Below are 26711 nucleotides of genomic sequence, written 5' to 3'. Positions count from 1 at the left end.
GAATACTCTGAAGACTATTCCCAGTGACCTTGAGAGTCTATTTCCTTCCTTAACCATTCCTGAACGTTAGAGCAATGACATATTCTGAACACGGATTTGCCAACTTATTTTGAGTAGGTGTTGTTTCCCATTGAAAAGAAAACATCCTTAAATTTTTAAACTCCCTTACTGCACTGCGAAGACTCCCCTGCTCTTATCAAAAGTGCTCAAACAAGAGCCGTTATGCACGTGTCACCTCCATCCATTATGATATGTTGATGGACAAGAGCTTTAAATTCTACCCTCAAAACTAAACTTACTGCAAATGTATATTTTATCCTCACAGGAAAGCCCTGAATCTTGTCAAGGAAGGGGAATTCAAACGTTTTTTTCTTTCTCTGTTCAATTAAATTCTTTTTCTTTTTCTTTTTTTTTTGGTGAAGTAAATATGCTGCTATGAAAGATTCAACTGATATACTCTCTTGCCCTCTGGGCCCCCCCCCCCCCCGCCTTAAGGTCACCTTTTTAAAGTGAAAAACACACACAAATGGACAAGAAACATGATTTTGGACTATTTCCCTTGATGTTTTAGGTCCATAAAATGTGTTACTGAATATCACAAGATAAACTGATCCATAGTTTTATTATCTAGAATGATGTGGCACTGTTTGGAACTTTTCCCACTCTATCAATATTAGGAAGTTACATTGCAATAAAGGAAAGTGGATTCCATTCTTATTCACTGCTGACTCCATTTAGGACTTGGGCTGGTTTTCTGATAATTCTGGCCCCAGTTATTTCACCAGACAATAAGATTTTTATGAAATGCTGCCTTTATGTCCTTCACAGTGGTAGGCTCTATGGTATATGAGAAATATGAGATGAGATCCTGTCCAGCAGAAATGGATAATTTATTTGGTAAAATAATATATACAGTGGGAAATAGCTTTCAAATGGAATATAACATACATATTATATATGTGTGTATTACAGCATTATATTATATCACATCATATTTGGCATATATGGCACTAAATAAACTTTGTTCTCTTAAAAAGCAATTCATCATCTTCCATTTACCTTTGCTATATTTGTCAGTAATATTATTATTCAAATATCCCCGATGATATTTATAAAATGTCATTTTTATATCTTTACAGTTGTTCTCCACAGATGTTCCAGCCTAGCCCTATGGCATTAATGCCTAGACACCTGCATTAATGAAATTGCTTTGAAGATGATCTAATCTGCTATCTTTACCCACAGCATCACCGCTGGAATAACCTTTCTCCAACTTCCTTTTTACCATGTTCCACGTAGTGCCTCATTTTAGAACCTATATGTCTTTATTGCATTAAGTCCTTGGAACTTCCAAGTCTAGGGAACGTCCTTGCTTAGTTCCCACACCTTTGCAAAATCTAGTTCCAAGGCAGCACCTCTCCAAACTTATTTCCCTTATTTCTCATCAGCTAACTCACCTTTTATTAATAGTATATGCTATTATTACATACACGCCTAGATACATACCAAGCTGGTCCATATTTTATCCCCATCTTCTGTATTCAAGGTTCAAATAAACCCTAGGCCATGTAGGAATCTTTCCCTGCCGTAGTAGCTCATATCTATTTTACTATTCCCTAATGTCTTTTTCATTTATTATTGTCTTTGACGCACATTTGGCCCAGTTTGAATGTCACCCCCTTTACTAAGATTTTCTTATCAATTCAGATAAAATGAATTTCTTCTCCCACCGTACTCCACAATTCTTGGCACACATCTTTATTACAATATGCATTATCTTAGATCGTATTTGCATATCATTTTCCCCAGGTAGAACTTAAGACCCATGAGGAAAGGAACCATATTATATGTATATTTTTACATCTAGCACTTGGCATATGAATGTTCAATAAATGATTACCAATAAAGACAGTCCTTGCTCCTAAGGAGCTCTCAGTTCAGGGTGAAGTTTATATTAGTTGTGAGAAAAAGATGGTAGCTGAATAGCTAAGTAAATAGGAATGGCAGTTGAAAAGATCAGCAGTTCCTTTAAAAAGTAAATTGAATTTTTAAAGTAACTATTTATTGATTTATAATTAAAGATTTTATTTATTTATTTGAGAGAGAGAGAGAGCACGAGGGAGAGGAAGAAGCAGACTCCCCGCTGAGCAGGGAGCCCGACACGGGCTCCGTCCAGGACCCTGAGATCATGACCTGAGCCGACTCGGCCACCCAGGCGCCCCTAAAGTAAGTATTTAAATGTTTGTATAATAAAGACCATATCAAAGCCACTTGTTTGGAACATGAAAATTTCTCATAGAAACATAGGTGCACCTTTAGACCAATCCTCTAATTGTTCCTATTTGTTCCATAAGCTGGCCAAGTTGTGGTAACACAGCCATTTATTGAACATTTGCTGGTTGAAGCAATATAATAAGTACTTTACGTAAATTTAGTTCTCAAGATTACCTTATGAAGTAAGTACTTTGGCCATTTTACAGATAGAAAACTTGGGTTTGGAGAGGTTGCCTGAATCTCCCGAGGCTGCCTGGTCAGGAACGGCAGAGATGCGACTGAAATCCAGCCCTGTCTGGCTCTATCGTTTACATTGTTCAGAACTAACTGATGGTGCAAATGGTATTTTTCCTCAGTTAGTCACCCTGAGGAGTCTGTATATGATAAATATGCGGGAAGAAAAGAAAAAAGGAAGAGAGTTTTCTATATATTTCTTTATCACACAACCAGTCTGGAATATCATTGTTAAAAATTATTCTCTGTGTATTCTGACTTCTCTTTCTTCATACACCCTCTACTGACCCAGATGCCTTCCCCAATCTTTTCAGGTTCCCAGTGTCCTTTTTTTTTAAGAGAGAGAGAGAAAGCTCCTATGCGCGTGAGTGGGGGAGGGGCCAAGGAAGAGGGAGAGAGAGAGAATCTCAAGAATCTCACTGAACGCAGAGCCCGAGGAGGGGCTCAATCCCCTGACTTGGAGATCATGACCCGAGCCGAAATCAAGAGTCGAGCACCCAAACGACTGAGCCACCCAGGTGCCCCCACCCCCCTGTGTCCTAATTTTTAAAAATTTCTCTGTAGACCCTTTACATAGACATTCAAAGTTCTTTATACTCCTCTCCCAGCCTATTCAAAATAGCTATTACTTTAGGACATGTGGGAGTATAAAATCAACCTAGTTGAAGCGATTCTTGTTAAGATGTGAATAATGGATAGATGTTAGATTCTTCTTTCATATAAGCACTTTGAAAAAATTGCTCATTAACCTAAGTGAATAGGTAAGGATTACTATTTCAAGGCCTTGAAGCTACGAAGGTGAAACAGACACTTTCCATGGAAGCCTCAATGTATAAACAAAGAGATTTTGAAACATGTGATGGTGGTATATGTGTGAGGTAGGAGAATGAGTAGACAGGCCAGCCCTGTCTGAGAATCAATTTCTTTAGTGATTTTTAATTTGGGAGAGACAGTCATGGGCCCTCATATCCTTCCCAGTTACATACAGCCTTATTGCATACTACTTTGTGGAATATATACTTTGGAGGGAACCATTGGGTTGGAAGTTAAAAAACCCTACTCAAAGCTGCTGCTTTTTGTGGGGGAAGGGTGGAGGTTTCTTTTTCTCTACTTCTACGCAGGTAGATCTTTTTTTTTTTTAAGATTTTATTTATTTACTTGAGAGAGTGAGGGAGAGAGAGAGAGAGAAGCAGACACCTTGCTGAGGAGGGAACCCCACACAGGGCTTGATCCCAGGACTCTGGGACCATGACCAGAGTCGAAGGCAGACGCCTAACCGACTGAGCCACCCAGGCGTCCCATGCGGGTAGATCTTAACCATGATTTCATGTTGCAATTAACTGGGAAGCTCACCATCAGATATTCTGATTTAATAGATGTGTAGTGCCTCCCAAGTAGCAGTAATTAAATAAAAAAAGCTATCTTAGTGATTCTGATGTGCCGCTAAGTTTAAGAACCATTGTTCTAAGCCAGTGGTTCTCAAAGTATTGCTCTGAACCAGCCGCATTGGCATCACTTGGAAACTTATTAGAAATACAAATTCTTGATCCCACCCCAGACTTGCCAAATCAGAAAACTCTGGAGGTGGAGTCAAGAAACTGGTGTTTTGCTGTCAGAATGGCTAAAATCAACAACACAAGAAACAACAGGTGCTGGCGAGGATGTGGAGAAAGAGAACACTCATGCACTGTTGGTGGGTATGCAAACTGGTGCAGCCACTGCGGAAAACAGTATGGAGGTTCCTCAAAAAGTGAAAAATGGAACTACCCTACGATCCAGAAATCGCACTACTGGGTATTTACCCAAAGAATACAAAAACTCTAATCTACAGGGATACACGCTTACCTATGTTTATAGCAGCATTATTTACAATGGCCAAGACATGGAAGCAGCCCAAGTGTCCATAAATTGATGAATGGGTAAAGATGTGGTGTGTACACACACACACACACACACCCTGAAATATTATTCATCCATAAAAAAGAATGAAATCTTGCCATTTGCAATGACATGGATGGAGCTAGAGTATAGTGCTAAGCGAAACAAGGCAGTTAGAGAAAGACAAATACCATATGATTTCACTCATGTGTGGAATTTAAGAAACAAAACACACAAGCAAAGGGGAAAAAAGAGAGAGAGAGAGAGAGAGAGAGACAAATCAAGAAACAAATTCTTTTCTTTTTTTAAAGATTTTATTTATTTGACAGAGAGAGACCCAGTGAGAGAGGGAACACAAGCAGGGGGAGTGGAGAGGGAGAAGCAGGCTTCCCGCTGAGCAGGGAGCCCAATGCGGGGCTCGATCCCTGGATCCTGGGATCATGACCTGAGCCGAAGGCAGACGCTTAATGACTGAGCCACCCAGGCGCCCGAAGAAACAGATTCTTAATTATAGAGAACAAAATGATGGTTACCAGAAGGGAGGTGGGGGGGGGGAATGGGTTGAATTGATGGTGGGGATTAAGGCGTGCACTTGTCGTGATGAGCACCAGTGATGTATGGAAGTGTTGAATCACTATGTTATACACCCAAAACTAACATAACAGTGTATGTTAATTAACTGGAATGAAAATAAAACCTTAAGAAAAGAAACCAATGTTTTAACAAGCTCTCCAGGTGAATGCTGGTATATGTTAAAGCTTGAGAATATCTCTTCTAAGCTGTTGGAGATCTTCAGACCTTAGCATAATGACTCCAGGGCAGTGGCCTCATAGCTCTGTGTGGCTCCCAGGGCCAGTAGTGGCCACTTGTGAATGAGGGGTTGTTTCAATTCACAGATGGCTTGAAAGGGCTGGGAGCACAGAGATAATCATCCTGACAGGACAGGAAGATACAGACTTGAGAGACATTATAATAGAGATGGCAGGTTAAACTGGCAGAGTAGATAAATGGTCTGAAAGTGGGGAGCATGTACAGTGAGAACATAACCGCAAGGGCAGCGACTCAGGAAATAGCCACTGTGTGAGTCAGGAGGAGGAAGAAACACTGGCAAAGCAGAGACACAACTGGCAGAGAGACAGGCAGAGGGCCTGGACAGAGCAGTGGTATAGAAACATGAAGATAGGCTGATGAATCAGCAATTTCAAATGAGGCCTGAGGCTGATTGAGTTGATCACAGAAAAGGACGAAGGAGTTGGCTATTAGAAAATCACTGGCAACCTTGGGTGGAGGAGTTTAGCATTGGGGTGGAGGAAAAGGAAGACTGCAGAGATGAAGACGGGAGAATGGGAGGAGAGGTATGAGATGGAGGGGGTATAAACAATATCATTCAAGACTGGGGGCGGGAAAGAAGGAAGGAGGCCAGGGCCTGGGAGCTGCAGGCACCAGGAAGCCAGCGTGAGGGCAGGAGAAGTAGACATATTTTAAGAACTGAAGGAAGAAGCCCTCAGAAGACCATATTTGTTCAAGAAGTGAGGAAGAGGAGCTAGCCTGAGAGCAAAGTCAGGAGTAGAAAGAAGGAAAAGGGCTGCCTGAGGAGTGGGAAAAGGAAAGATGGAAGGATTCATGTGGGAGAATGGTTTGTGAGGGGGAAGTTAACGGAGTCTGAAATAGGTCATGCCTGATAGCATCAAGCTTCCTTGTGAAGTAGGAGTAAAATCATTGACTAAGGCTGAATTTTTTTTTTTCTTTTTCTTTTTTTGGATAAGGAATGACAGCAGATCAAGGTGAACAGGGATTTAGAAGAGGAGAACCTGGAATGAGAAAACAATGCATTTCTCTATGGCCTCGCACTGCTGCCTCTTCTTACTTCCAAGCTTCTATTTTGTACACCTCTGTAACGTTAACTCTTTCCGGCTTCACTTAGTTTTCCTGACGTCATCCCTGGCTCTTCTTCTATGTGCTCTATAACACGTCATGGGCCCAGAATTTGCCCGTAGCCCTCTTCTCTCTTCAATTTCCACTTTCTCCTTGGCCATCACTCCCATGGCCTTACTAATCTGGGTATCAAATTCACAACCAGCCCTTTCTCTTGAGTTCTGGGTCTGTATTTAACTGTTCACTGGACATTCAGTACCTTAGCTTCGCTATGTTTAAAATCAAATTCTTTATCTGCTTCACTGTGCACCAACATAAACATGTTCCTCTGTCTTCAGCATGCTATCTTCACTGGCTTCACCATTACTTATCATAGTCTCCAAAGAGAGAAGCTATTGATGATCTCTTCTTATTCTTCAATTCTGATAACTCATAATCATCTAATTTTTATTAATTTTACTTCTCAAATATTGCATCTTTTCTAATTCATACTCTGAAGTTTAAACCTCCATTGTCTCTCACAACCTCCTAGCGGATCTCTTGGGTTCTAATATGTCCACTCTTTAACCCATCCTCCACTTCATAGCCAGAAATGTAATTTTAAATGCAGATCTGCCTATGTCCCTCACCTTCAAGGACAATCTACTTCCTATAGCTTATATGGTTTTCATACCGTGTTCTGAAACCCAGGGTTCCCTACAGAGGTTTCAAGGACTCCAAAATCAAATTATAAATATGATAAAGAAAATGTATTTATATCATCAATAAAGTCTATTCCTGCATCATACATGATAGAGATGCACAAGCCAGTGGAGAAAAGTGTACGAATAGACTGTTAGAGAAATACTGTTGATACCATTGTCTTACAATACATCCAGAGAAAAACTAAAAAAATATGCATCCATTACGCTTGAAAAATAGTGTGAAGGCTTACTTCAAGAAAACTTTCCAAAACAAATGGGCCAAAGAATAAATATTGCCAATTCCCCCATTTTCTATGTCTTTGCATACAACAGGAGAGATGTATTATAAATAAAACACATAACACATACACAACAGGAGAAAGTGCTGAGATCAGCTTTGACACATCAAATCGGGTGGGAAGACTGCGGAAAGATGCATTTGTACTGTACGCATAAAAGCAATAGTTGGAAAAATAGCAGGCATGGTGACTTTTTTTACAAAAGACATTACTGAAAATATGTTTGAGGAATCATCTAATTTTCATAGACAAGCATTAGTCCTTACGAAAATGCTGTTTTCTTTTCAAAACAGTTTTAGTTTATTAGTAAGACATAGTCTTTAAGTAAAACACTTTATGTCCAGCATTACTTTTCATGCATTTTTAAAAACATTTATTAGCTGTCTACTAGGTGTACTGGATAATGTAGTCTGGGTTTCATAATTCACTTTAAAAAAAAGATTTATTTATTTGAGAGAGAGCATGCATGAGCACAGAGAGAGCATGTGGAGGGGAGGGGTAGAGGGAGAGAATCTTCAAGCAGACTCCCTGCTGAGTGGAGCCCCACATAGGCCTCTCAATCTCAGAATCCATGAGATAATGATTTGAGCCAAAACCAAGAGTCAGATGCTTGACAACTGAGCCACTCAGGCTCCCCGTACTTCACTTTTTTATAACTGAAATTTTCTGGCCCTCACCTAACTGGGTATTGATACAACTATTCCAAACGAACGATAATCCACATTTAGCTAAATCTTTTCCACTGTACAATAATTGTGCCAGTTTTCATATCTTTCTGTTGATTTCTCATAAGCTGAAAAAGCCCAATTCAGAAATGTTTACAATGACAGAAACAAGACTTAATGTTTACAAAACAAAATAAACAGGAATCTTTAAAAAGTTAAATATTTGGCCCTATAATGGCTTATCAGTCTTGATACCTTTTTCAAAATCTCCCCTCCCTCACCCCATCTTCTAGTCTTTTTTTTTTTTTTAAAGATTTTTTATTTATTCATTTGTCAGAGAGAGAGAGAGAGAGAGAGAGAGCACAAGCAGAGGGAGAAGCAGGCTCCCTGCCGAGCAAGGAGCCCGATGCGGGACTCGATCCCAGGACCCCAGGATCATGACCTGAGCCGAAGGCAGACGCTTAACCGACTGAGCCACCCAGGCGTCCCATCTTCTAGTCTTTCTTTTACTTTAAGAAGCTCTATATTTGTACTTGCTTAACCTGTGTGACCACGCTAAGGTTGTGCATGTGTGTTTTCCAAGAAAAGTGATTAAAAGTCTGAGTTCTCAGATTGGACCTAGGTTCGAATGACAACTCTGCCACTTACTAACTTTATAACTCCAAGATTAAACGCTTGATGAGTTTCCTCTTGGAGAGAAGAGAGAATAATAGTAGTAGCTGCCTCTTTCAGTTTTTTGGTGGAAATGAGCTAATGGATCCAAAACACAGCTTGGCATGTCATAAACTCTGAATTTCAATTAGTTATGGTTGTTGCTGTTGTTTTGTTGTTATTCCTTACCTACTCCCGTTCAGGAGCCAGCTCAGACAACCGCCTCTCTCCTTGAAGTGGCGATAGCAGGGATGAATTTGGATTCGACCTTGAAGGGGAGACAGGATCCAGATCATATTACGGCACATGTTCCACCAAGGGAGAGTGAGCAGACGGAGAAGAGAGCAGGTCCTGCCTCTCAGAGTGGCTTTTAGGCAGGTTACTTAATCCCTTTTAATCTGATTTCATCATCTATAAAATGAAGTTAATAATAACAAATTTCAGCCTGGCTATTTTTGGGAAAAAAATAAGGTAGTCTCTGAGAAAGCAACTAACCCAATGCTTGGTACTTAGCAGGTAGGAGCACTCTACAAATGTCTGCCAGGCCATCTGCTTCTCTTTCTTTCCCCTTCCTTACTCTGCTTGAACCCTAGCTGAGGCCCCTTCCCTAGGCTGCACTTGCGTTTCATCTCTATACACAGCTGCCAGGGACCTGATGTAACTGAATGGCTTTCCCCTCATCAGGGTGAACACCTCCACTAAAAACAAACCCTCTATCGGGGCGCCTGGGTGGCTCAGTCGGTTAAGCATCTGCCTTCAGCTCAAGTCATGATCCCAGGAGTCTGGGAAGGAGCCTCACGTTGGGCTCTCTGCTCAGTGGGGAGTCTGCTTCTCCCTCTCCCTCTGCCTCTTCTCCCCACTAGGGCTCTCTCTCTCTGTCAAATAAACAAACAAACAAACAAAAAACAACTGTATCTTGGTAGAATGGAAAAAAAAACACTTGTGACATCATCATCATCATTATTTTTTGAAGCATTCATTTGAAAGGTCCTGTAGACTCCCTGAAAAGTCATTTTCTTTTTACTCACCTGTTTTTATTATTTCCCCCCTCAAGCAAGTGTATTAGACAATTAAAGCAAGTTGGATTCAAGCGTTTTCAATGTTTTGATTAAGATTTTATGTTCAGTAGTAAGTGGTATGCAATTTTGGAAGTATGATGCCAATTTTAATTAATTTTCATAGGTTTGCTAATTAAAACAATTAAGAGGTGGGGCTTACCCATTGGAAAAATAATTGGAGAATCTCTTGAACATTATCCTTGAGGTTCCATACAAGCTACAAAATGGTGTAAATTTGTTTTAAAAATAGCCAGAAACCCGAAAGAAGTAATTATAACATCAAACCAAAGTTGTGTCTGCATTTATCTTTTTTAAAAATAGGAGATAAAATTTTCCTTGAGCTGCTAGAGGCTGCTTTTGCCCGCCTCTGTGTTCATAGTAGTAGTAATAACAAGGAATAAACCAAACTATTTTTTCAGTAATAGCATGATATGTAAACTTTAAACTTTGGTGATAAATATCAATCAGACAACGTACTGAGATATGAGAAAATGAAGAAAGAAATACTGAGAAAGCCCTACAGGGTGGTAGGAGAAGAATCTAATGGGAATTAATCACTCTACTGCCAACGGGATGTAGTCTTTGAAATAAATGGGTTCCCAACTTTTTTGAAGTCACGGACCTTTAGAGTCAAAACATATTTCCTGAAAACTTAACACAGGATATAATCTTTGGTAGTGGGAGAATATGGATAGGAGTGAACACAAAAAGAAAAAGGAACAAGATACAGGAACACTCAAGCAGTTTAACAAGTTGATTAAATGCCAGAAATCTGGGGTGACACCTCACCGCCTAGGTGTTAGTCTTCGCTCTACTTCTAAAATAGGGATAATAGAACCTATTCCAAAGGATTGTTGCAAGGATTAAATGAGTTAATATATGTATAACACTTAGAACAATACTCTATCCAAAATTAAGTTTAGCTATTTTTATAATTATCCTCACTCACATTTAAAATATAAAAAAATTGGGCGCCTGGGTGGCTCAGTTGGTTAAGCGACTGCCTTCGGCTCAGGTCATGATCCTGGAGTCCTGGGATCGAGTCCCTCATCGGGCTCCCTGCTCAGCAGGGAGTCTGCCTCTCCCTCTGACCCTCTTCCCTCTCGTGCTTTCTATCTCTCATTCTCTCTCTCAAATAAATAAATAAAATCTTTAAAAAAATAAAATAAAATATAAAAAATTAGTAACTTCCCCAAGATATTACAAAGCAATCTCCACTGTTGTAGTTTACCCAAATGATGTTATACAACCTTGGAGAGGCCCAGAGTTTGGGGGAACAATTATTTAAAACCTCAGTATATTTATCAGGAGTCTTAAAAATGGTGATACTCTTTGATTTCATAATTTCACCTTAAGGAGTCTAGCTTAAGGAAATGATAAAAATGCAAACAATTATAAATAAACATATTCACTATGGCATTATTTATAAATAAGAAATTTTGAAAACCTAAATGTCAGAAAGTAGGAGAAGAAATAAGGAATTATTTAAGTAGATGATGGTATATTTATAAGATGAAATGTATGCAAGTATTAAAAATGGCTATCTTGGGGTGCTTGGGTGGTTCAGTCAGTTAAGTGCCCGCCTTCAGCTCAGGTCATAGTCTCAGGGTCTTGGGATGGAGCCCCACATCGGACTCCCTTGCTCAGCAGTGAGTCTGCTTCTCCCTCTCTCCCTGCCCCTCCCCCTGCTTCTCTCTCTCTCTTAAACGAATAAAATCTTTTTTAAAAATGGCCATCTATCATGATGAATGATAATTACATGTGAGCAAATGAACTCAGCAAAATATATAACTGTATTTATAGTATGATCTTGACTCCTTAAAAATATTTCCAGAACATACCTTTGAAAATGTGCTTATCAGTTAACATTATTTCAGAAGGTTAGAACAGGGTCAGCAAACTTGTTCTGTAAAAGGCTAAAGAGTAACCATATTAAGCTTTGCAGGCCATTTAGTTTCTGTTACAACTACTCAACTCTGCTCTTGTAGTGTGGAGAGCAACCAGAGGTTAACAGTAAACACATGGGTGTGGCTGTGTTCCGATAAAACTTGATTTACAAAACACAGGTGGTTGGCTGGCCATAATTTGCTCACCTCTGGGTTAGATTTACAGATTTTATTTATTTTCTTTTTAAGTATTTTTCTGTGTTTTCTAAATTTTCTACAGTGAGAAAAGCATAAAATTACTTCTACAGTCTGAAAATTAAAACAGTAAGTTCTACAAAAATAAAATGCCCTTTCTTATATAAAAAATAAGAGATACCATAGATAGTTAGGAAGTGGTTATAATCATCTTCTCTAATTTAAAAATGTGTATTAGGTCATGTCAAAAATGACATGCTCAAAAATATAAGCCTCCAGTAACTGCATATCACACTTAGAATTAAGTACAAATTCTTTTACCTACTCTGCAGAGTCTAAAGAGCTCACCTCTGGCTGTATCGCAGAATTCATTTCCTACCATTCTTTCCCTTGATCACTTGCTCTGGACACGCTTGCACTGGCACGGAGCCCTGGAATTGAGCATTTAAGGCAGACCTGTATAAACCATCAGCTTCCATAACTTCTTATAAAAAGTTTCTGCCTACAAATCCAAGGGTCCTGGAAACATCTTAAAAAAATTACTCAATCCTCTAAATTCCTTTTAAAAAATCTAGGTATTTGTATATGTACATAAAATACTCTAGTATTTGATTGTTTTCTGTATGTTTCATCCAGATATCTCTATTTTTTTATTTTACTAAAATTTTTGAGTATAGTTGATATACAATGTAGCATTTGTTTCAGGTGTATAACACAGGCTCAGGACACGTGTAGCCATTCTGTCACCATATGACACTATTACAGTATCATTGACTATATTCCCTGTGCTGTGCCTTTTATTCCCATGACTTCTTCATTCCATACTGGAAGTCTGTATCTCCCACTCCTCTTCATTTATTTTGCCCATCCCCCACTCACCTCCCCCGGGCCCCGCCCCCCCCGGCCAACCATTAGTTTATTCTCTGTATTTATAAGTTTGATTCAGCTTTTTGTTTATTTTTTATATTCCACATGAGTGAAATCATACAGTATTTGCCTTTCCCAGTCTGATTTATTTCATTTATCATAATACCTTCTAGGTCCATCCATGCTGTTGCAAATGGCAAGATTTCATTCTTTTTTTTTTAAAGATTTTATTTATTTATTTGACAGAGAGAGACACAGCGAGAGAGGGAGCACAAGCAGGGGGAGCGTGAGAGGGAGAAGCAGGCCTCCCTCGGAGCAGGGAGCCCGACGCGGGGCTCGATCCCAGGACCCCGGGACCATGATCTGAGCCGAAGGCAGACGCTTAACGACTGAGCCACACCCAGGCGCCCTGAGATTTCATTCTTTTTTGTGGTTGTATAATATTCCATCATCAGATAGCTGATTAGAGCAACAGACAGACAAGTTCAAGAAACCAACAAAAACACCAAACAGCCTCACATCTCATTTTTGGATTGGGAAAAACTAAAAATTTTTTTTCTAAGATTCATTTATCTGAGGTGGGGGAGGGGCAGACAAGGTGGAAAGGGAAAGAGAATCTCCCACATACACCCCGCTGAGCACAGAGCCTGATGTGGGGCTGGATCCCAGGACCCTGAGATCATGACCTGAGCCCAAACCAAGAGTTGGATACTTAACTGACTGAGCTACCGAGGCACCCCCGGAAAACGCTAAAATTTTATAAACAGCAATAAATAATTTCCATTCCTTTCCTCCTCCCTTCCGCAAATCCTATTCCACATTGTCTACTCTTGATATTGGGTACATTGACACACAATGCATTTGTCAATATATTTATCAAACAGAGCGCCTGGGTGGCTCCGTTGGTTGATCAATATATTTATCAAACATTTTTCTTTTTGCCAAGCAGGTTAAAAAAGGAATGTTTCGCTTTAATTTGTGTTTCTTTTGTTATGAAAGAGTTTAAGCACATTTTTATGTTTTAAAAGCCATTTGTGTTTCCCAGTCTACAACGTGAATTCACGACCTTTGTTTCTCTATTATCCTTTATTTTTTTTTAGTGTGTTGAGGGACTTTTAATACATAATGGAAATTAGCTTTTGTCCATCATATGTGCTGCAAATAACTTTTCTATTTTGTGTTTTGATTCTATTTATTTATTATTTACTTCCTTGCTATGCAGAAATTTAAAAAAAATTTAATGGTAAAATCGGTGTCTTTGTTGGAGTCTTCTGAAATTTATGCCATGCTTTAAAAAACCATCCCTACTCTAATACTGTAAAACAAAATTACTTTTTTCCATTAGATCTTTGCTCCATCTGGGATTTATTTTAGAGTAAGGAGCAACAGAGAGAAAAGTGTCTACATATTCCTCTGTTAATGTCATCAGGCAAGACTCTCTGTTTGCAGAATGACACAACCCGGTTTCTTTAAGCCATCAGGTATTTACCACTCAAAATATTGTGAAACCACCCAAGATAACTTCTCTATCAATGTTAACATATGGCAACACATTTTTAATCAGTCACTTAGATTAGTATTTCTTGAACTTCAGTCATGTGAATACCATCTCTATAATTTTTGACATTTCTTTATGAGCTCCTATAATATTATTTTCTTAATACTTTACTTTCAGTTGCCTCTTTTTATGTAAGCAGTTTTATTTAAAAAAGGAAACTGTACATCATAATTTAATATTCTAATTAAATTTCTGAAAGCATGCTAAAATAAATAGATAATTATTAAAGTAAATTTTCACGTATACATCACCAATATCTCATTTATCACTTTGGAAAACAGTGATCTAGTTAGAGCCAAATATATAGAAGTATGGAGCTCTCCAAAAGAAACTATTGGGATGACTGACAGAAATTTTGAATCTTCATATTTGAAATGTTGGTGCTACTTCTTTTTTTTTTCTGTGCTTGTTACCTCATTGAGTCTACGGAAAATTTAATTTACTCACTTCTGTTACATTATTTGGTGCATTAATACATGACAACAAAACCTAAATTTTAACTGGTCTGATAAACACCTCTTCCCCCCCACCCCGCCCCACATACATACACACACACACACACACTTTTTCTCTAAAACAAAAATAAATAGAAAAGCTCATTCTGCCTCTATGGATGAAATGTTCTCTACAACTCTAAAGAAACACATTTCACTGCTCCAGATGAGTTTTAAAACACCTGCCACTATACCAAAAAAAAAGGAAGTAGCATGGTCCAAGAAGAGCTGTCAAGAGTACTCCATTTTGCCTGGTCTTTGAAAATGGATAGCTTCAATATTAATTCCAGGTAGTACAGTTCTTTGGAGAATAACAATAACCCTACTTAGGTTCAACTGGATCCCTAAACATATAGAGTAAAATGGTGAAGATAGATTCTTTTGACCATATATTTCATTGTGTATTACTTTTCCTATCTGGAAGTAGATGATGATTTTACAACCTTATATTTAGACAACAGCATTTAAGCAATTATGAGAAAATCTGAGCCAAAGTACTATACAGACTCCTGGACAATAAGGGTACTGAAGAAGAAATACAGAAGAGGATGTTCGTTTCCATTCAAACCATATGTGCAGCCACTAAGTGAAAAGGGAACACTACTGGGTTGGTCTATGACATGTAAAGTTAAAGAAAAAAACAGTCTTTGTTTATGTGGCAACTAATGATGTAAAAAAAAAAAAATCCCTTAGATACCTAATAGTACGTATTCAGGACATAATGCTATTTCCTGTTACTGCCTTGTCAGTAATGAAAACGATAGCTAGTATTTAGCAGGCACTTTGCTTACTATGTACCAAGTGTTTTAGAAATACCATCCTGATGAATCCTCGCGATATTATTTCCCCCCCCCATTAGAGACAAGAAAGTGGAGTCTTTGAGGAGTCTTGTCCAAGTCACGCAATTAGAAAGCAGGAGAGCTGCAACTAAAACTCAGGCCCTTCAAAGCTTAAACTTTTCCTGGGAAACCGTGCCCCTCCCCCAATCAGGGCAGCTCTTTCCACCTCCTGAGACGAACCTGTCTTCTACGACTTGGAGGGTAAACCATAGCAGAATAAAGCACCTGGCTCCTCTCATGCAGCGTCTCTCCTGGCTATCTGGAGAAGAGCAGTTCAAGGAGTAGGGTCTGGCTTTCATTAAAGAAGGATGATGATGACAAATGGAGTCATGGTTCAAAAAACTGCAGGAGTCACATAAAACCAGTATCTCAAAACAAAAAGTTTTAGACTTTTGCAATAAATAGTCTGCCATTCAGGCCGTAAGTATTTATTCAGCGTTCATGGGGGTGCAGATCTCTATATTAGCTTTCCACAACCCCCCAATTTGGTTCAAATAATTTGTGCGGTTTGAGCTGTAAAGAAACGAACAACATTTGTAGGATTCCAATTCATAAATCCTCCTGCAGGGCACTGACTGACAGCTCACTACATTTCTTATAGTGCATTTCACATCCCTGGGGTTTGCAAAACACTTGCACTAATGTAAAATATGAGAATATCAAATGAAATGTTTATGGAGATTTTTCTACAGCTGCTCCCTAGGAATACTTTCTCTGTAGAAATGTTGCCAGGATTCCCAAAAATTAAACAGAAATATCCTTTTCATTAGAGTCAGCAGTGAGAAAATTTCATTAGCATTTCTCATAGGGTCATGATGTCATATTCTAAAGGAGATTCTTAGATAATTTTAGGAAATATGTTAGCAGGCACTATTACAGTGTAGCCCGTCAAAATGAGTTGTTCAAAATAAACGAAGTATTGTTTGGTATACTGAGAACAGCCTTAAGTCATAGGTAGACCTAGATTCTAGACTCTGATCTACCACTTCTTAGCTAATTGTATCAAATAAAGAAGTCTCTGAAAAACAGTGTCCTGATTTGTAAAATAAGGATAATATCGATCTCAGGGGACAGTTATAGGGATTAAGTGAAATAATGGCCACACATAAAGCACATAGCAAACTCTCTGGCACTTAGAAGGTATTTAACAAATGTTAGTTCCTTTCCCCTTTTGCACCCCCAAACAGTTCCACTATACTGACTATTTACCTAGTTACTTGATTTCTAATTAGCAAACAAAAGCTATAAGGGAAAATACAGTTTTAAAGAGATCAAGATCAAGGTGCGATCAAAGATCAAAATATCTTTGCCAGATATTTCTTATGGCAAAGCACTTTGCACCATGGGTACATCTGATGGAGGGTCAAAGTTTCTTTGCAGAACACATTAGGATGTCCTGTAATCTAGTTTGCAGAAAAATAAAAGACACTTAGTAGTGCCTCCATTTTATGATTTTTATGAGCATGGTCACTGAGGTGACCTTTGGGTTTATACAAATTCTCATTTTATTATGTTTGTAATATTTTTATATTCAGAGAGATACCTCAAATACTTTGAGTTTATTTTTTAAAAGCTACTGCAAGATAAGGTATGATGTATAACAATCATGGAGTAATAATAATGGGACAATATAATAATATGTTAGCTAAAAAGAAGCACTTAGCACATGCCAAATATCTGATGTGCACATTTTAATGATTTTACCTCATTTAATCCATCCAACAACTCAAAGAGAAGGATATTATTATTATCCTATTTCACAGATGAGGAAATGGAGGCCCAGAATGGTTAAGTGATGTGCCCAAGATCTAGAGTCACTAAGTAGAGTATGAGACACCAGGGAGAGGGAAAGGAGGATAAAGCATCTGTTGCCCTTTATATAATTTTAGCATTTCTAAATGAAAAAATAAAATCTGAAGCTATTCAGTGCTTTTGTTGGTTCCTCGAACTTGCTCGGGCTGTTGCCCTGTCGAGAATCTTCCCTCTGTAATAGTCTGGATTTGTTTTCTTTGCCATAGGCTGTACTTTTCTAATAATAAATATCTGGATGAGAACTATAGAAAACCAAATCAAATACTGTGATTGTTTTTGTGCACAGTACAGATACTTAAATTTTTAAGGAATTATTCCAAGGGCAGAATAATTTTTGAAAAGTTACTTCCAAGACCTTTGGATTTGTAGGCAGAGTCCTTATGTGAGAAAGAGCTAGTGGTACCACTATCTGTTATGTCATATGTGGCTCTAGCGTTGTGGGCTAGAAAGGTGAATAAAACATAACCCTGCCTGGGATGAATGAGGTACTTGTATTGGCAGTATATACTATTTGATTTCCTGAAATATTCTGCTGGATAATATGGTTATATCTGCACTATTTGGAAAATGACCCACTCATAGTTTCCAAGTATTCCTTAACAGCAACTGCCAGTCAGTGTCAAATCTGGCTTGAACACACTATAATTTCAATTAAGTGGCATACCATTTAAATATGCACATAAATAAATTGCATAGAAAAATTATGGAAGGAGAGCCGAATGATCTAACAATAATGCATGTCAAACTTACAGTAAACACATATCATGACAAATTTCCCTGACATTCTTCTCTCTAGTGAAAATATATACAGTAATATTTCTATTAAGGATGATTTTAACAATAAACTTTGATGTCAGAAGCCTGGTTGTGAGAAGGAGAAGGAGAAACAGAGATAATTTTGGGGGGATTCTTGTCTCCACATGCTTTAACAGGGCACTAGACTCAAGTGTTAGGTGTACATCATTGTTGATTGTGGTCTTCAGGGCTACATGGGAGAGTCTGTCCACTCTTAAGAAGCCAAAGGGCAGGGAGCATTTTTGCCAGTCTCGGGCCCCTCAAATCTAGAGACTAAGGTCTGCCTTTCAGTGAGGCATCTGTCCTGGTTTGCCTTGGACAAGTTTGTATATGAAATGGTTTCCTTTTCCTTTTCTGCAGTGGTTTCCATGAACCCAGATCTGAGGACATGAGATCTGGTCCAATCTCCCCCCCGGTTAAGTTTCCCCAAGTCCAAGCCAAGTGTGTGACTGTGCACATGTGACAATCTCTTCATGCCTCAGTTTCCTGATCTATAAATTAGGGATGATAATAGAACATACCTTACAAGGTGGTTGCGAGGATTAGTGTTACCTGCCATTAGTTGACTGTATGGTGGAACAGACCTGGATTCAAATGTTGTTTTTGCTACATACTACCCCCGTGACCTTGGGCAAAACATCAACCCTCTGAGCCATGGTTTCTGTATATGGAAAGTTTCTGTAAATGGGAAGTTCACCCACCTTCCAGGTTGGATGTGAGGATAAAAATAATGAATGAAAATTATCTAGACCATGATAAGTATTTATAAGTGGTAGCTATTTTAAATGAAGCCCTCATTTGTGTGTCTACTCTGTTTGAGGCCCTGTGATAGCTGATCTAGGGAGCAGTGGATTCACAGTGTGGCTAGTGAATATCTTAAATTACGAAGAAGGAAGTTATTATATCACTATTTAGCCATTGTTTTCTCATATTATTATCTTCTGGTACTAACAGCTGTCACAAATATATAATACCCCTAAACTGGTTTGAGGATAAAGTAGTTAATTGTCTCTAAGCATCTATTAGTTTTAACAGTTATCAAATGGCTTATTCTGACACTGAGCCCATCTGTTATAAATGGGCATGAAAATTATTTTCTTCCAAATCACTTTTCATCTGATTGATATGTAAAATATATTTTGGATTTTTCCACTAGTAGGTACAGTATTGACATAAATACAGACATAGAGGCCCACTTCCCCGACCAGCAGCCAGCCACCCATCTATCCATACTATCTGTCCAAATTTCACCAGCTTTAAATACAGTGCCACAGGTCCTAACGTGTTCTGCAAAACAGACTCTGTGAAAGTAAGTGCCCTCTACAAGGCCAGTAATACATATTACCAGTTTTTTCCATAAATGCTTCTGGAAATTCAAAATAATATGAGAACATCCATATGGAATTATATTAGATTCAATTTTACTAAGCAGTGATAAACTGATGAAACTGGAAGGGAATTGGTGCAGTCATCCAGAAGGAGGAAGAAAGGAATGCAGTCTTTACCCAAATGGAAACAAATCAGAGTTACATAGGGCTTAAGTTGTCTAACAGGACAGGAAACTGACATGAAGAAATAAACACAAACTATCAAGCACTGGGGATGCACTTTTAGCATCACTGACTAACACGGCCAGAAGTGATAGAGACACCTTTGTCACATAATAAAATTTTACTCAGATATTGCTTACTATTTGATAATGTTGCCTCTAAACTTTTGGGTCAATAATAGAAATTATATTAAGATTTATTTTAAGTATAAAATTTCATCAAAATACCATGAAATAATACCATATAAAAAATCAACAACAAATAGCACACTGGAGGAAAGAGCAACATTTAAATAAAATACCTCCAATTTTCCCTGCACTCAAGTAATAGCTTCTATTTTATCATATTTTTATAGTTTCCTTGATAGAAAAGTGAGATCAGGAGCAAACCCTTATTCTAGAACACATGGTCACTGGACAGTATTTTTCTCTTTAGGTAAGGTTATCTCCTGACTTTTGAAAGATTATTTTGACTGTCATCTTGCTGTTCTCATATAAATCTTACTTTCATTCTGAAATGAGACCAATTCCATATGGAGACCTTGGTTACAAATTATCCATGGCCAAAATCATTATACTGAGAAAATGAAACTCAAACTAGTGTTTCTGAATTATGGTATGAAGAAAGTCATTGAAAGGCTCTCCTCTTCAGGTTTAAATTCTCTTAAAGCCCGGTTTACCCAACTATCCTGTTCATGAACAACATGGCATGATATAAAAGCTAAAGGCACAGGTTGTTTTTAATTTTTACCTGTTATTTCTTTTATCTTTATAGGAAAGTAGAGTCGAGGCAAAACATATAAAATTGTGTGTGTTACAGATAAAAAGATAGATCAAAATATACTCTTTGTAAAGGAAAAAAGTATACTTTTAAAAAGCAAATGTGACAAAATATTTGTCAATAATGATATTTGAATGAGTGAATAAATAAATCTATCAGCTTCCTATCAGAAAGTACTTATGGTGTGAAAAGCTCAGTGCTAGTTGTTGTACGGGGAGACAAAGATTCATACATTGCAAAAACCATGGGGAATTAAAATCTAATGGACACTCTTTGGACAAATGAGTAATATCTGGAATCGTCCCATTGCAAAATTTCAGTTTCCATAAGTAGCTTTTTCCTTTTAGCTTGCCTCACAGCATACACATTTTATTTGTGCACGTAGAATGAAGTAATCATCTTAACTGGCAATTTTTCAAATTCTTTGTTCATTTTCTATTCCTATTTGCTGAATAATCCTTCCCTTCCTCATTAACTAGTTATGTTCTACATTATTTTGCATATATTAAATTGTTATATATGATAGAAACTAAAGGGAGGAGAAATTAAGAAATAGATATGTATAAGTTTATATATATACATAATACATTTATATATAATATTTGAGCCATTCTATCCTAATGTATTATTCCAACACTTCCCTTTCTATTATTGTAGTATGTTTTTAAAAATGGTAGGGTTCCCTTACCTCGAATACATTTCTTTTTCAAATGTTTCTTTGCATTTTGCTTGTTTAGTCCTTCGGCACATTTTATATTTTATTTTAATTTATTTGGGAGAAAGAGAGAGAGAGAGTAGGGTGTGGGGGAGAGGGGCAGAGGGAGAGGGGGAGGGAGAATCCCAAGCGGACTTCCACTGAGCGAGGAGCCCGATGTAGGGCTCGATCCCATGACCCCCAGATCATGACCTGAGTGGAAACCAAGAGTCAAATGCTCAACCAACTGGGCCACTCAGGTGCCCCTTCAGTGCATTTTAGGACCCACTTCCCTCCTCCCATTTGTTTAGGATATTTATTTTAATAACATTACATTATTTGGCCAAAATTAGTGTTTTTATAGTGTTTGGTTTCCCTGATCATTAATATACTACAGTTGTACATTTATTGGAGTCTTTTAACATATTTTTAAACAACATTTAAAAATTTTCTGCATATAAGTCACATACTTTCCTTGTGAAGGTCTTCATAAAACTACTTAGAGATTTAAAAGTATATACTTTTTCTTTTGCAACTAGGACCCCTTTAAAAAATCCTATTTTCCATAATTTCCAGGTATGCTATTGATTTCCTAAATTCAAGGTATATTGAATTTTAATTTTTCTGGCTTTTCTAAGCTTTCAATACATCTGCAAAAATGTAAACTGTGTCTTCCTATATTTATAATTCCTATTTCTGTTAAAAGTTTAATCATACGGTTAAGAAAGTGATAATATTATGGCAGTCTTATTGAGGTCCATATTTCAACAGAAACAAATATTTTTAACTCTTGTTACAGATGTGAGTCTAAATTCCTTTCTGGATAGAACTGGACTGAGCCGAGTTCCAATTTTACTTTCTTCTCTAAACCTGTCAGACTTTATTCCTCTCAATACACAGTGTTTTGACAAAACAAGGCAGACAACATTGTTTATTTTCTACTTTACTACAAGTAATGTTTAGTGGTAAAAAATCCATTTTTTCTTTCTTTTACAAAAAATTTATTGCTCAAAATTATTCAGCACTTTGAGAAAAAAACAATTTCTGACGTCCTTAAGGAAATCATTTTTCTGAATTTTTCATTGTTTTCACCTCAAATCTTGTGTTGATTTTCCCAAATCATAATATGCACCAAATCACTTGGAAAAAATCATTTTTGTAATGAACTCACTTCAGTTTTTTTTTCTGACAGTTTATACTTGATCATAACAGTTTTCCTTGGGTGCCTACTAAGAACTGAACACTATGGTAATGCTAAGAAATACAAGAAATGTTCCCAGAGTGTAAGTATACAAGAGGGAGAACTATGGAATTTGGAGTCACCAGTCTTTATAGAGGAGGTCTTTGAAGAATGAGTAGCTTTTAAGGAGGAAGGTAGAAGGGGTTTAAGGTGTTGGCACACCAGGAAAGAGGGAAATCTGAAAGCCCGGATGTAGGCTGCTAGTTAGTGCTGCCTTAGTAGAGAAATGGCAGGTGATCCTTGAAAGCTTAAGAACATACCTCCCTTCACTCGATGCCCACCTGTACTACCCTTAATGATAAATATTTTAGTTTTATTTTTACTCCAAATAAAGTAATTTAAAATGTTATGATGTGAAGTAAGAAAATTTGGTAGAAGTCCTCTATTGTCTCTTACTGTTAGATTACAACCAGAAAAAGGAAGAAAATAATAAATTAGTGACTTATTCAGAATCTAAAATGACTCTAAAATAAAGGGTTCACAGATCACATAATGTCTTATATTTAAGCATCAACCTTTCTTGTTTAAGAACTTATATGAATTGATTTGGACAACAGAGTAAAATAAACATGCAATTTGTTAGACACCATGGCTTTATAAAATCATAGGATTAAGTCTTTAACCTTTATTCATAACGGATTAGTTGGAATAAATTTTTAAGTTTATTTTAAGGAGACATTTTCAGAATTAAATAGTTTACAATGGCCCAGACTAAAGGAATTCACCTTAGGTTCAATTTAGGGCCAGTTTCTATCATTTACCCATGACAATTGACTTCTAAACAACATATATTATTTCATTCTTGAATTAGTTACAGAAAAGATCTAATACGCACAATCTGTGTATCTTCAATTGCATCAGAATGTATTCATCATATATTCAAATTAGGGAGCACAAATAATACATCCAAATAGAGTTCTTGGTTTGGGAGGTACAGAGAAATTAGTAAATTAATGTAGAGGTTGATAAGTGAAAGATACCCTATTGACCTGAATGACTTTACCTGGTGAGCAGTTTACACATAGTAACTACTTTATGATTGCAAAAACCTTATCACTTGTTTATTCTCTCTTATATGTTGTTCAAAAAGCCTTTCAAAACAGTGTAATAACTTGTAGGCCTAGATATGGGACCATAATAATCCAGATAAGCAATTAAAAAGAAATGAATTCAGAATTTTATAGCATGTGAAAAGGCCAAATTTTATTTAACTTTTATAGTACAACAAGGAGAACTAAGAATCAAAGGAATAAAAAAATCATATTCAACATTTTTATCCCATTTTAATTCCTCTTCCAGAATTGTCAAGTAGTCACTTGGCTGAAGTCATTGGCAGAAGGAGAGTATAACCTTAAATTAACGCTTGTAAAAGTCTGGTCTGCAGATCCTTGAGGTCCCTGAGACCCTTTTAGGCAGTCCATGAAGTCAAAACCATTTTAATGATAATAGTATATTACTTGCTTTTTCACTGTGTTGGTATTGTGCACCAAATGCACACAAACAACAGTGAGTAAGCTGCTGGTAACTTAAGGCTGTGGCACTAAACTATACCAGTAGTCATTATATTCTTCTCCTCCATCCACTTACACTAAAGAAAAAAAAAAGCCAGTTTCACTTAAGAATTTCCTTGATTAAACAGTAAAAATTATTAATCTTAATAAATCTAAATAAAAAACTCCCTTGAGTACATGTCTTTTTAAATATTCTGCGAAACAAAAACAAAATGGGAAATACACATAAAGCGCTCTGCTGTGTACTTAAGTAGGATTGTTGTCTCAACAAAAGCACTACGGTAGTCTCCCTTGTCTGGGGTTTACTTTTCATGGTTTCAGTTACCTATGGTCAATCACGGTCTGAAAGCAGATGATCCTCCTTCAATATGTCAGAAGGTCAATAGTAGCCTAACACTACATCACAATGCCCACATCATTCACTGCACTTCATCTTATTACGTAGGCATTTTGTTCATCTTACATCATCACAAGAAGGGTGAGTACAGTGCAATAAGACATTGTGAGGGAGGGAACACATTCACATAAGTTTTGTTAGAGCCTATGGCTATAATTATTCTGTTTTATTATTGGTCATTGTTGCTAATATCTTACTATGCTTAATTTATGAATTAAACTTTATCATAGGTATGTATGTCTAGAAAAAAAAACATGGAGGATATAGGGTTTGGTACTGTCCCTGGTTTCAGGCATGTGCTGGGGCTTGGAATCTTGGAACATATTCCCCATAGATAAAGGGGTACTACTGCATCATGACCTGGTTGCAAGCTAACTTTCTGATAAGATCAGTGGTGATACTAATCAATGTGCTTTGATTTTTAAGCCCTGCATAATGAAATGTGTCAACATTTGGAAGGTTTGAAGTGAATGAATATTTTCCAAAGGACTAACATGATATTTCTTTTTTTAAATTTTTTATTGTTATGTTAATCACCACACATTACATCATTAGTTCTTGATGTAGTGTTCCATGATTCATTGTTTGTGCATAACACCCAGTGCTCCACGCAGAATGTGCCCTCTTTAATACCTATCACCAGGCTAAGCCATCCCTCCACCCTCCTCCCCTCTAGAACCCTCAGCTTGTTTTTCAGAGTCCATCGTCTCTCATGGTTCGTCTCCCCCTCCGACTTACTCCCCTTCATTCTTCCCCTCTTGCTATCTTCTTCTTTTTCTTTTTTCTTAACATATGTTGCATTATTTGTTTCAGAAGTACAGATCTGTGATTCAACAGTCTTGCACAATTCACAGTGCTCACCATAGCATGCACCCTCCCCAATGTCTATCACCCAGCCACCCCATCCCTCCCACCCCTCACCACTCCAGCAACCCTCAGTTTGTTTCCTGAGATTAAGAATTCCTCATATCAGTGAGGTCATATGATACATGTCTTTCTCTGATTGACTTATTTCACTCAGCATAACACCCTCCAGTTCCATCCACGTCGTTGCAAATGGCAAGATCTCATTCCTTTTGATGGCTGCATAATATTCCATTGTGTATATATACCACATCTTCTTTATGCATTCATCTGTCGATGGACATCTTGGCTCTTTCCACAGTTTGGCTATTGTGGACATTGCTGCTATAAACATTGGGGTGCACGTACCCCTTCGGATCCCTGCATTTGTATCTTTGGGGTAAATACCCAGTAGTGCAATTGCTGGATCGTATGGTAGCTCTATTTTCAACTGTTTGAGGAACCTCCTTACTGTTTTCCAGAATGGCTGCACCAGCTTGCATTCCCACCAACAGTGTAGGAGGGTTCCCCTTTCTCCGCATCCCCGCCAACATCTGTCGTTTCCTGACTTGTTAATTTTAGCCATTCTGACTGGTGTGAGGTGGTATCTCATTGAGGTTTTGATTTGGATTTCCCTGATGCTGAGCGATGTTGAGCACTTTTTCATGTGTCTGTTGGCCATTTGGATGTCTTCTTTGAAAAAATGTCTGTTCATGTCTTCTGCCCATTTCTTGATTGGATTTAACATGATATTTCAAAACCATGTGTAGGTAAAAGATCTGCTCAAAATGCCAAATAAACCAATGGATTTTAATATAACAATGTACAAAAAGTCCACTGATACTGTTTCAAATTCCATATTGAAACTAACCTTTAAAACACATTTGTCAAGTTTTGGTGTTACATCAAAGAATAAGATGCATAATTATCTAAAAAGGCTATTAAAATACCCCTCCCTCTTCCAACTACACATTTGGAAGAGGCTAGACTTTCTTGATGTACTTCAGAATCACAACAGATTGAGTCCAGAAGCAGATAGGAGCATTCAGCTATATTCTCTTAAGCCAGATATTATAGGATTTGAAAAAATGTAAAGTAATGCCACTTTTTTTCATGAAATAACTAGTTATTAGAAACCATCAAAATCTTAGAGGAGAACACAGGCAGAAACCTCTTTGACCTCAGCCATAGCAACTTCTTACTAGACACATCACCACAGGCAAAGGAAACAAAAGCAAAAATGAACTAATAGGACTCCATCAAGATAAAAAGCTTCTGCACAACAAAGGAAACAATCAACAAAACCAAAAGGCAACCTACAGAATGGGAGAAAATATTTGTAAATGACATATCTGATAAAGAGTTACTATCCAAAGTCTATAAAAAACTTATCAAACTCAACACCCGAAAAACAAATAATCCAGTTAAGAAATGAGCAGAAGACATAAATAGACATTTTTCCAGAGAAGACATCCAGATGGCTAACAGACACATGAAAAGATGCTCAACCTCAGTCATCATCAGGGAAATACAAGTCAAAATCATGATGAGATACCACCTCGCACCTGTCAGAATGGCTAAAATTAAAAACACAGGAAACAACAGCTTGGTGAGGATGCGGAGAAAGGGGAAC

General features: G+C 37.6%; 1 protein-coding gene and 1 long non-coding RNA gene across 3 annotated transcripts in view; one reads left to right on the top strand and one right to left on the bottom strand.

Moving 5' to 3' along the window:
- Positions 1–2130, top strand: part of LOC113916825 — an 87159-nt gene extending 85029 nt beyond the window's left edge. The window contains exon 4 of the long non-coding RNA XR_003518049.2: positions 2102–2130. This is a non-coding gene — a long non-coding RNA (uncharacterized LOC113916825). The remainder of the gene's footprint in view (positions 1–2101) is intronic.
- The window catches only part of LOC113916824, a 507068-nt gene that overhangs the window by 121854 nt on the left and 358503 nt on the right, over positions 1–26711 (bottom strand). The gene's annotated exons all lie outside the window — the stretch shown is intronic.

Source organism: Zalophus californianus, chromosome 1 (genome assembly GCF_009762305.2).
Source record: "Zalophus californianus isolate mZalCal1 chromosome 1, mZalCal1.pri.v2, whole genome shotgun sequence".
Lineage (NCBI taxonomy): Eukaryota > Metazoa > Chordata > Mammalia > Carnivora > Otariidae > Zalophus > Zalophus californianus.
Note: the sequence above shows the minus strand (reverse complement) of the source record. Positions and strands in the feature narration are given on the sequence as shown.